Here is a 12,935-nt window from a genome sequence, read left to right as displayed (position 1 = left end):
CACTGCTCCCTTATAAATAGAGATATCGAAATGTGGTTTGTTGCATTGTAAAACATGATGATGGTTCTTTCTTTGCTACTACGTAAGTAAAATACCTAGGAACAGTATTTCATTTCCTAAAACTGATATGAATGTCAGAGATGATCAATACTTTTATGTATGTAAAGATAGACTAATTTTCTTAGTTTTCAATATATATATATATATATATATATATATATATATATATATATATATATATATATATATATATATATATATCAATCGGTAGAGAGGTGGCCTGCAGTCCTGCCGGACCCAGGTTCAAATCCCCGCTGGAGCAGGGAACAGTTTAAGAATTTGAATTTCATAAAATCAGACTACTGATCTACCTGAAGACCCGACGACATGTCGAAAAAACACCCCCGCTAATACCAGTACAATAGTCCTGCATGAGACAGTCCTAGCATGTATTCAATATGGACGGTGGGTGTTAGCGCCGAAGTGGTGACATGTGGAGGTGTATGGCATGTAGGAGGACTACTGAGCCTTGAGAGCAGACTATGAAGCCTATGCCCAGAGTCGGGCACATTTATATATATATATATATATATATATATATATATATATATATATATATATATATATATATATATATATATATATATATATATATATATGTCACAGGGGGACGTAAAATTAGAATGAAAATGAATTAAAAGTTGCTTGTTAATAGTGACAAGGAATTGACTTGTGAAACTCAAACATTAAGTTTTACTTTATTCCGGCTTACTTCGCCGATTCTCTAAGGATGAGAATTTATAAACTTTCTCAACAGCACACAGCAGAGACTAATTACTCACGTGTGCTGTTTGTTAGTACTGTTAGCCTCTAGAGAAAGTGGCTCCACCCCTGACAATCAATAACTTAAGCTATTAATGATAAACAGGTTCTTGCCGGTGCATTAACTCCTGGCTGGCACAACAGATTTAAGCTTAATACAAAAGAACTGGCCTGAGTACCAGTTATGAATAATGCAAGCGTTTGTGCAACCAGGAGCGGCAACTAAAATAAGCTTAATGTGGAGAAATAAAACATGAGTTTTACTACATTGAGCTCAAAGGAAAAAGAACTGTAAATTTATTAATTACAATGAAATAAAATTACGTTACATGAGTCTCAAAATGGATTCAAAATAACAAGGGAAATACACTTACTCGCTCACTCAAAAACTAATCACTTAAACTTAGGAAAAAACAAAAGGAAATACTGGTCAGTGGAGGGGGCTAACGGAATGAACTGGGTGCCGGTGCAGGAACGGACGCTGCAATACGCTAAACCTCTTCACTGATTCACCGTCTAGGTGGAGATTTCAGGAACTCGCTGTTCAACGGTGGCGCTGCTCCACGCTGGGCACAACGAACCTGCTTTCACGACGATCCATTGCTGACTAACTTCGAATTATGAAAGAGGGCGATGGCCAGCCGTGTTTGCTTCAACGATCAACGGAAAGAAAGCGAGCAATATACGCTCACAATAAATCACTCAGTGAAGGCGCTAATGTCGCGCACAAAGATGATCATTTATGAAACAGTGAAAAATGTTCTGAAAACCGCCCCAACTGAGTGACGCGAGGACGGTTGAAATGAGCGATACGCAGTGGGAACTCCATCAAAATTCGTGGTTTTCCCACTGATGAAAAATGTCACGAATTTATAAATACGCTCACACAAATTTGTGACATTATGCCCCATCAAAATCAAAACTTTTTTCTTCAGGAAAAAATTTTTCAATATACATACATATAAATACTAAGTCAGTCACACAAGATTCACAGTGTTGTGTGCGTACTACCCTGCTACAGGAGAAAATCACAGTCGCCCATAAGCATAAAAACCTTGTGTTTACGTTAACAGAAGCAAGCTTGAGGAAAAAACTCTGAGATGACAGTGAAAAATCCTGTACTCAGGTCAAACTGAGCGAAAAGTTCGCTACATTTACATTAACAACTAATTGTTATGTAGCGTGATCTGTGTAATACATGGTGTAGGTGTGACAGTTGTGGTGTAACTGTGCCTATGTGTAAAATTATGTAATACAAATCAATAGTAAAAAATGATGATGAGGCAGAAGTGAAGAGGTGGCAGCATGCGACAGAGACGATCAGCTGATCTGCACAACAATACTGCACCTGCAAAAGCAATCAAGGTGGAGCATCAAAAGTGTCATTTCTCACTCTCTGCCTAGCAATCAGTACTTATGTTACAAAAAGTACACCCTAGCCGAAAATTTTAAGTGACAGCCAAGCTTTGTACATTCGAGGTCGCCATTATTTTCATATTGGATACATTATTAACCAGGGAACGTAGTTCCAGGATGGCGAGCTGAGCAAAAAGACTGGGCGTCTGTACAGGACATCAAGACATCAAACGCTGCAATTCGCTAAGCAAAAGTGGCCCAGTTTACTGGTTAAACCCTAAACCTACATTATTATTAACCAGGAAACATGGTCAAACTGAGCAAAAAGACTGGGCACCTGTCAGAACATCAAACGCTGCAATTCGCTAGGACCCAGTTCACCGATTAAACCCAACTCTACACTTACGATTAACATTGGCAAGCTGAGAATCCCTATGCAATCTCGGGCAGATCACATTTTAACACCCACCGTGGGTGTGAACACTCATGTGGATAATGTGCATTCTCCAGGAATCCTGAGAGAGGCCCACAGCTCGAGACACCACAAGGTAATTCAAACACAGCCTCGGATTGTCTCTGCGGGGTTCTCGAACTTCCTTCTTAACCTACGATATATATGTATGTACAGGCCCTGGACATAATGTGTCCTGTGGGACCAATGGGTGAGACATCAGGTTTGCATCCACAGTACCACTGCCCTGTCTCTCAACTGCTTCAGAGATAATGGGTGTGGATTCAAACGGCACAGGAAGGACATGTCCCTGATGAGTGGTACGTGGACACACATTGCAGGAACGCACAAAGCTATCTATTTCTCGACCCATCCCTGGCCAGAAAAAGTTTGCACGGATATGGCCCTGGGTTTTCCTTTTTCCCATGTGACCTCCTGAGGCTGAACAATGACCTCATTCTAACACTGCTTAGCAGTACTTTGTGGGAACGACAAACTGCAGTCGAACCTCTCCCTGGGGTGTTCGTGACCCACAGTAGAGCCATCCTTGTTTACGAAGGAACTTGGCTTGACCTCCCCGTGAATACTTAATCACTCTACCCTTCTGTTTCTTCCGCACAGCAGCAAGTGTCAGGTCAGAATGTTGTTCTTGGACAACATCTTGACTACAAATCAGATCTTGCGGCGATGCAATGGTCACCGGGGTGACACAGTTTGGAGCCTCAGCCATTGCTCTTGTTACTGCAGCCCAAGTCTGAGTAGTGTCATCTATGGTGCAACTATACTTGGCACGTTCTATGTTGCCTATGATAAGGTCAAACAAAGGTTCTGGCATGACAACTGCAAGTGTCGTACCAGTGTAAAATGGAGATGCCACCTGGATATGTGCCTCAGGGAACAATCTCACTAATCCATCAATAAGCTGAACTTGGATCTGTCGACCTGTGTACTCCTCAGGCCGAACTAGACTGCCTGACAGAGCAACCTGAGGAACCATTGTCTCTCAGGACCTTCACAGGAATGCGTCCCACAAACCCTGGCTGAACAAGGAAGGCATTGTCACCTGTGGGAGGGCCTGTGGAGGAAGCAGCCAGCCACTGATGAGGCTGCTGAATAAATGATGCAGCAAACAAGGTGCACTGACAACTAGATGCCTGAGGGATTGTACTCACTGTCTGGGAAGATGGAGCATTGACCATCTGTGGAGGAGGAGGGTTCACTGTCGCTGGGGGGCTAGTGAACTGTGGGGAAGTACCTGTATTGGTGGGGTTGGTACCACTGTGCGCTTGTTTTGGAATGAAGGCTGCATTTGCATCCAGCCTCCGATTCACTAAAGTCGATTGTCCTGACTGAGGGTTGGTTTGTCTTTGCCCTGCTGCTGCTTGAAATACCGGTACTTTTGCCGGTTAGGGTTCTGCTTGTCATACCACTTCCACTCAGGTTTCTGGGTATTTTGCCCCTGGTCCTTCATCTGCGATTTGTTTGGACCTTGGCCATTATTCTGAGAACAGCCTTGTTGCTGGGGTTCAGTCTGAGACGGTTTCCCAGATTTGTCAGCTTTCCTGTTCCAGGTGTGTTGCTTGCGAGTTTGATACCCGTATGCAGTGAAGAATGCATCAGCCTTCCCGACCATTTGGCTGGCATCCCTTACCTGGCAGATCTTAAGCTGAGCCATAAGCTCAGCAGGCCACGACTTTTCTAGCTGCATGCGCAGCATAAGGTCAATTATCCCCTCACGTGTGGAAGGAGTTTCATCTTTCTCCATCCACTCATCTAAGTAAGCAGTAAGCTGATCAAGAAACTGAATGGCAGTCTCTTTTTCTTGTAAACGCGCCCTCATAAACTGACTCTTGGTGTCGTCAACTGAGACCATATGCTTTGACGAGTGCGGTTTTCATCATCTCATACGTGAGATTGTCTCCACGAATTCTGTGGAGAATATCGAGGGCAGGGCCCTCAAACAGGCTAAGAAACTGGAGCTGCTTAGCTGCCTCATCCAACTGGTACAGCTGAGCCATGTCTTCGAAACGAGCTATGAATGGCTCGATTTGCTCGCCTTCCTTGTATGGAGGAAGCTTGATGTGTGGGGTCGCCAGAACATGTGCAGGGAGAGCACTCGTGGAGCTTGGGTAGCTGCACCAGCTGTGTCTGAAGCCAAGGAGTCTCGCCTGAGCCTCAGCATCTCAAGTTCATGTCTCTTACATGCCTCGCACTTGGCACATTTGTGTTTTCCCTCTCTCTCTCATTGTTCTCTCTCATGTTGACGTTCTCTCTCACATTGTTCTGAATCGAGTTCGCGTTGTTTTTGCTCGTGTTGACGTTATCTCTCACGTTCCTCACGCTGTTCTCGCTCATGTTCGCGTTGTTCTCACTCGTATTCGCGTTGTTCTCGCTCGTATTCGCGTTGAATTCTATGCTCTTTGCGAACATCATTCTCACGTTGCTGCTCGTAACTAAACTGAGAGAGTACATATTCTTTGACTTTGTGGGGGTCGCTAAGCCCCATATCTTTAGCTTCCTGTACATATATATTAGTAGTCATGATGCTAACTCAGTCTGAGTGAACTAAAGACTAAGTACTGACTGCTATTTTGCACAGAAATGCCAATAATCAGGAGTAAAGAATATAGGCACAGGTTAGTAGTGACCAGTATGAATCAATAATCACCAGTAAGATAGTGCCTATAGACTTTAATGATGAATACCTAAGTATGAGTGAGTGAGTATTATCTCGTTAATAACTTTAGAGCTAGGAGTTAATATCCTGGAATGAGGTTGCCAGATGTCACGGGGTGATGTGAAATTAAGAACTAAAAATGCTTTAAAAGTTGCTTAAAAAATAGAGACAAAGAATTGACTTGTGAAATCAAGCAGTAAGTTTTACTTTATGCCGGCTTACTTCGCCGATTCTCTAAGGATGAGAATTTATAAACTTTCTCAACAGTGCACAGCAGAGACTAATTACTCACGTGTGCTGTTTGTTAGTACTGTTAACCTCTAGAGAAAGTGGCTCCATCCCTGACAATCAATAACTAATGCTATTAATGATAACCAGGTTCTTGCCGGTGCATTAACTCCTGGCTGGCACAACGGATTTAAGCTTAATACAAAAGAACTGGCCTGAGTACAAGTTATGAATAATGCAAGCGTTTGTGCAACCAGGAGCGGCAACTAAGATAAGCTTAATGTGGAGAAATAAAACACGAGTTTTACTACATTGAGCTCAAAGAAAAAAGAACTGTAAATTTATTAATTACAATGAACTAATTTTACATTACATGAGTCTCAAAATGAATTCAAAATAACAAGGGAAGTACACTCACTTGCTCACTCAAAAACTAATCACTTAAACCTAGGAAAAAATGAAAGGAAATACTGGTCAGTGGAGGGGACTAACAGAATGAACTGGGTGCCGGTGCAGGAACGGATGCAGCAATACGCTAAACCTCTTCGCTGATTCACCGTCTAGGTGGAGATTTCAGGAACTCGCTGTACAATGGTGGTGCTGCTCCACGCTGGGCACAATGAACCTGCTCTCACAACGATCCATTGCTGACTAACTTCGAATTATGAAAGAGGGTGAGGGCCAGCTGTGTTTGCTTCAACGGTCAATGGAAAGAAAGTGAGCAATATAAGCTCACAATAAATCACTCAGCAAAGGCTCTAATCTCGCACATAAAGATGATCACTTATGAAACAGTGAAAAATGTTCTGAAAACCGTCCCAACCGAGTGAACACGAGGATGGTTGAACTGAGCGATACGCAGTAGGAACTCCACCAGAATTCATGGTTTTCCCACTGATGAAATATGTTACGAATTTACTGTATAAATACGCTTGCGTGAATTCGTGACAATATATATATTTATATACTATATATATATATATATATATATATATATATATATATATATATATATATATATATATATATAATTAATATTGTATATACTAGTATTTGAGGACGTTGTCAATAAGGTCTGGTGTTATTAATACTGTAATGTAAAAGTGTCATCTTTGTGAAAGAGTTATTTATTTGTGACTTCATATTTGTTTCATGTATTGGTTACTGTGGTGGTAAAAAAATGATGGCATCAGGTAAATAACACAAAAACAATAAGGGAAGGTGGAAAATGTTAATTAATATTAAGACACTATAAGGATAAAACTGGTATTAATACAATAATCCCTGTATTATCCAGATAACCACTTTCCGAACTCCTCACTTACCGGACATTGTGGGCCTGGACCTTCGGAACCCAAGAATGGCCAAGAAAAGAAAAAATCCTCCCCAAATCTGAATTTTTTTCCCACCCATAATTTGAAATTGCTGCCCGGTGCCAAACAGCCGTTGTTTATGCACCCGTTCACCCCTTCCTTCTTCCTCCACTCCCCAGTTACTGCCTAACCACCATAGAGGGTGGATGTTCGTCGCAATGGATGCCACACATGCTCATTTTTGTGAATAAACAGTCAATAAACTGCAATACCTTGCCACTAGACCACATGGGAATTTACAGTGTTGTGGAGTGTTAAGAAATTAGAACGTAGAATGCAAAGAATTAAGTGTGGAGTGCAAAGTGGCAGTTGAAACTGGCAGTTGAAATTGGCGTGGTGCAATTAAGAACAGAATGTGCAGTGTTAAACAATCATAACTCACAGTGCAAAGAATTAAGTGTAACACAACACTTGATTACTGTAAGTGCTTCAAGATCATTTTCACCACTACCAGAGCCTTAGAGGAGGCGGCCACAGACATGCTATAAGTACCTTGTATACTGCTAAATTTTTTCCATAACCACTTCTAATTCCTGATTCTCTGGTTCCTTTTCTTTTATTTCATGCTTTATGTCCATTATTTGTATGAATCTATCTATCTATCTATCTATATACCTAGGCTGCTTCCCCCAAGGAAAGGGAGGTAGCCGAGACAGGACGACTCACTCTCCATTTACTCATCCATTCAAACACATTTATTCGCATCTTAGCCCCAAAGGGGAGAACGGACAGATCCTCACTGCATCACAACGCACAAGGGTCAACTGCGCAATGCAATCAGTGACATCCACAGCAGGGCCCGACAGCAGAACTGGTTTACCCCTGCCACATCATAACAGACCCATCCCCTTACCCGCACCTGACCTGACTAGCTGATCAGACCAAAAGCGGGAGAATATCCCCTCAGGGCTGCGTCATCACTTATTCATTCACAATTTCTCTCCATTTATTTCTGTCACGCACAGAATGAATAGGGTCTTAAATAGGTTTAAATAGGTGCTGTGCACGTCCAGTAGGGAGTTATTTAGGTGGTTTTCAAAGTTAGGCTGGGTTTGGGACCATAAGTACCAGTCCAGCAGGCAGGGGCCCACTTTCCAGATGGGACAACTTTCCGGATATGCCTTTGGCTCTATTACATTGGATAGTGGAGTGATTACTGTAATCATAAGTGTAATGCAGCTGACAGCAAGAATGTTAGTTACAGTATTAGGTATGTGTACCATTTACTCTCTCTGGCTATATCTAAATTTTTACATCAATTCATAATTGTGAATTAAGTTTTTCACTCTCATCTTAAATGTCAGACCAATGCCTAGCCCCGGGCTCCTACGCTTCTCATGCGGCAACGTAGGATTGGATGATGGATGGATGGATGAATGAAGTTTTGAAACTGAAGAGGTAGCTGCTTTACTCAGATGACCTACTCGTAATGTGTAGGTGTATTTTATTCATGCTGTCTTCACACAGCTTTGATTAAATAAGAACACTTTAGAGGTGAAATAATTAATGAAGTCTTGCTCATTCATTTTCAAAAATATTCTTTCCGCAAATTAACAAATACAAAAAACAAAAATGCACTGAAGGTTAATATGTAAAACAATAGGTACATTCTGACTCGTGTCCAACATGATAAATGTTGGCAGCAGTAGTAACAATGATACACCAAGCCATTATTTACTTTTTATTTTAATGCAGTGAAGAAGGAACCATAAGTCAGGAGCCCACAAATTGTTTCCCCCAAGAAAAAATAAAAAATAAAATTACAGAGAGCCAAATTGTAGAACCATTACTTTCGAGATACCTGGACACACTGCATTTGAAAGACTGGAAATACAGACAGAGTGAGACAGTTCCAGATTTGACCTGTTGCATGCATGAAGGACTGGGAGTAACAGTTAACTTTTGAATTAGAGAGTTGAACAGAAAAAGCATGAGAGTTTGTTGCTAGATAGGTGCTATGCACCAGCTCTAGTGGTGGGGGGATGCAAGCACACACTTCAGAGTAGCAGTGACCATTGAAGTTGTGATAGAAAAGAGATTAAGATGCAACAGTGCGGTGAAGAGACAGAGGTTGAAGGAAGCCAGTAAAGGGAGAAGAGTTAATGAGATGAAAGGCCTTAGACTCCACCTTGTTGAAAAGAGCTGTATGTGGGGAGCCTTCCCACATGTGAGAGTTGTACTCAACACAGGGGCAAATAAAACCCATGTATAAAGTCAACAACCGTGCAGGAATAAAGAAAGCACGGAGTCGGCTTAGCACATCTAATCTTTCACAAGAAATTTATACAGAGAGGTAATAAATTACGTTCTTTCCAAGATAATCCCGAGTGAATGTTACCCCAGGCATGTTTACAGATGATGCAAGATTGAACGGGACAGTGTTAAAAATTAGATGGTATTCCTGCAGAAGATTTTGTCGGTTTGATAGATGAAAGAACTGAGTTTTCAACGCATCAAAAACAACAAGATTAGTTTTCCCCCAACCAGAGACATAAGCCAAGCCAGACATTAGGTGTGCCATATCCCCATCCCTTGTTTGTTGAAGGAACTGCTGAGATGGGCGCTGCTTATAACTATATATCTGCACCAGAATTATTGTGATAGTTATGGAAAACATTCTTAAAACCAGTAATGCAATAAATGCTCTGAAAACATCATTGGGTTTAAAACAAACTTGACGAGAAGCTATTTTGCATTTCTCATTGGTGAACAAATGAACAGGTGGTTAGTAGGCCCAGGTAGGGTCATTTTGGTGATGTTGATGGCCGTGAAAAATTTGTTGGTGTGGTAACCTTGACCACTGAGCTACCACCACACAGTTTTTTTTTTTTTTTTTCACCCTCCACCTCATAAAGTCAGAGGAGAGTATTGCTATCACCGATATCCTTCTGTTGAGTTGGATGGCAGGGAGGCTGACCAGGCAAAGAGATTCGTTTCCAGGCCAGAATCAGAAAGTATTCACTTTAGAGTCATGAAATTTCATGTAGTTATGTGTCTTACAGTGAACTGGCGCCTTTTGATAGGTAGAATGTTGTGTCTTTAGTTATCAGAAAAAAAATGAAATTCAGAGATTTCAAGGTGACCTGTGCAAGGAAGCTGAAGGCCCCAGGTTATGTTTTAATGTCTCTGTGTTATCGGGGGGGGGGGGAGGTGATGGCTGTTATGTGTTTGGTTAGGTGTGGGGCGAGGTGGGGGGTATGTGCTCTGTCAGGTGGAGTTATGCAACTGCATGGCGTTGCCTATGTTTTCTCTTGCTACTGTCACGTCCGCGACCCACACTGCCACAGGCTCCAACAGCAGTAATTCAGTATAGGAAGGACGTTGCCCAGTGAGCTGTTCATCCTTTGGTCAGCCTTTCGGTGCACAGCACACAAGATCAGCTGAGGCGAAAATAAACACTGGCTTCATAAAGTTCGCTGTCCATTTTCCAGATAATTACACTTAATGCTTGCCAACTTCACTTCACTAATCCCACACGCACTGGAGCTATACAAACTTTACTGCCATTACAAACTTTACTGCCATTACATTACACATCACTATTATTACACTTAGTGCCTGACAACACTTCACTGTTATTACATTTAGTGCCTGACAACACTTCACAGTTATTACACTTAGTGTCTGAGAACACTTCACTGTTATTACATTTAGTGCCTGACAACACTTCACAGTTATTACACTTAGTGTCTGACAACACTTCACTGTTATTACATTTAGTGCCTGACAACACTCCACTGTTATCACACAAGTACCGAAAATATACAAACTTCACTGCACTACACTCAAGCTGAACTGAAAACCAACTGAACTTGCTCTAGTCTCTTATCGATCCTTATAAGCTTGCATTGTACTAGAATGATCTACTTCTCCAACGTTCTAGGACATACTGGTCCTGCATCAGGTCCTAGCAACAACTGTTACCAACTAGGAGACATCAAAACATGCCAGAGTTTTCCTACATTACATAACACTGTAAATTATTTTGTATACAAACTTGAGTTACATAATTTAATAAGCAATCACTTACATAAAACATTACAAAAAAAAAGAGCACACAAATTAACGTACAACTTACAAAATAACTGCGCTCACAAACAGCAGGCAAACTGGAAACTAACTCGTACCGGAACAAGCTACCGTAAACATCAGGAAACGTCGAGAAGCTGCTAGAACACCTAACTGACAAATCTCGCTTCTTAATACTACTCTCAGATGATTTTCATTAGAATCAAACAGACACGACGCATGGCAATAAGGATATTAGACGCAAATTTAATCAACACAAACTTCAGTGGACGACACATCTATATTAGTCTGGCTAACACTAAACAATTTTATTGGCCACTGGGAAATCCTATCAGGATCTGAGGGTTATCTTCAATATGACCGACCCTTGCTCTCTCTCTCTCTCTCTCTCTCTCTCTCTCTCTCTCTCTCTCTCACCAGTACACACACAGACACACACACACACACACACACACACATATATATATATATATATATATATATATATATATATATATATATATATATATATATATATATATATATATATATATATAATTCTTGTTTTGTTGATAGTAGGAGTTGGAAATCTTCGACTTCTGAGTTTATTGTAGGCGGTTTTGTAAAATGAAAATTCCCTCTAGAAACAAGAGACGGCGAGGGTCTTGTTCTCTGTCGATTACTTTGGTGTTTTCATCCAGGTCTAGTCGTGTCAGGTGGGAGTTGTGTAGGGTGGCTTAGTGGGTCTTGATGGCTCCATTCTGCAGATGAGAGGTGAGGCGCCTCAGTAGTCTGGTCCGTGTCATTCCAATGTATGAGTGAGGTCCACACTGCTCACTGTTGCAGTTATGTTGGCAAATGACATGGTCCTCCTGAAGGGGCATCTTGGTCACGGCGGGTCGGTTACGAAGCAGAATGTGGTCTGTTTTCCTTGTTCTATAACAGATAATGAGAGCAATGTGTTGTTTCGGGTCTGTAGGGCGTACATTTCTGTATACGATGTCCTTGATGATCTCACCCATCTTGTAGTCTGTAGACATGTGGTTTCAATAGTATACTTTGATGCGTTTACCCGTTGTGGGTGTAGTGGTCTCTTGGTCAGTATACCATTTGTCCATATGTCTCTTAATTACGTCGGATATATATATATATATATATATATATATATATATATATATATATATATATATATATATATATATATATCTATCTATCTATCTATCTATCTATCTATATATATATATATATATATATATATATATATATATATATATATATATAAGATTGATAGATAGATGAATAGACAGAATGAGTTACCATGGGTCAGTCATCTCTCTCTCTCTCTCTCTCTCTCTACATACATACATATTTAAAAAGATTTTTTGATTGGTTTGGTTTATTTGTCTCGTTGCAGTATTGTTGCACAAATATTGGACAGAGTTGAACATAATGAACGAGCTCGATGCCATAACATGGCTCTGTGGCGCTGTAAGAGTAGAGAGATATCAGAGCCAATAGTAACGTGGAAATATCAAGACGAGAGGTTAGACAGAAAAGCAGAAAAAAACGGTAAGGAGAGAAAGACTGGAGAGAAAAAGGTCCCGTTTTGTTACCTCGTACGACAGTTAGGGATACGGGGGAAGTATTCTCTTCCCCTCCCCCCAGAGTGTGACCCTCAGAGAAGCAGGTGAATCCTATAGATCTTTGGAGAAAAATATCAAAGATCAAAGTCAAAAAGGATGTTTCTGCTTTTGCTGATTTGCTCATGTTGTCATGTGCCCACAAGTTCACCTAAACGTGTACCCGATGGATTGAAGGCCGATAATGGTCTTCTTCAGCCCACCTGCCTCCTTGCAGGGGACAGGTAGGGAGTTCGTTTGCATAATAAGACAACAATACTGTCCGGTTCTTCAGACGTACATGTCTACATACATGTGGTTGGCAGCTCTTGGTTGTGCCCTCAGTCGCGAGGTGTCCGGCAAAGGAAGCCCTGCCAGATCAACCGGGAAACGTAAGCTCC

Source organism: Coenobita brevimanus, chromosome 13, assembly GCF_032717465.1.
Source record: "Coenobita brevimanus isolate Jiangsu-jjx chromosome 13, ASM3271746v2, whole genome shotgun sequence".
In the NCBI taxonomy this organism is placed as follows: domain Eukaryota; kingdom Metazoa; phylum Arthropoda; class Malacostraca; order Decapoda; family Coenobitidae; genus Coenobita; species Coenobita brevimanus.
The sequence above is the reverse complement of the archived record's forward strand: the minus strand, read 5'-3'. Positions refer to the sequence as shown.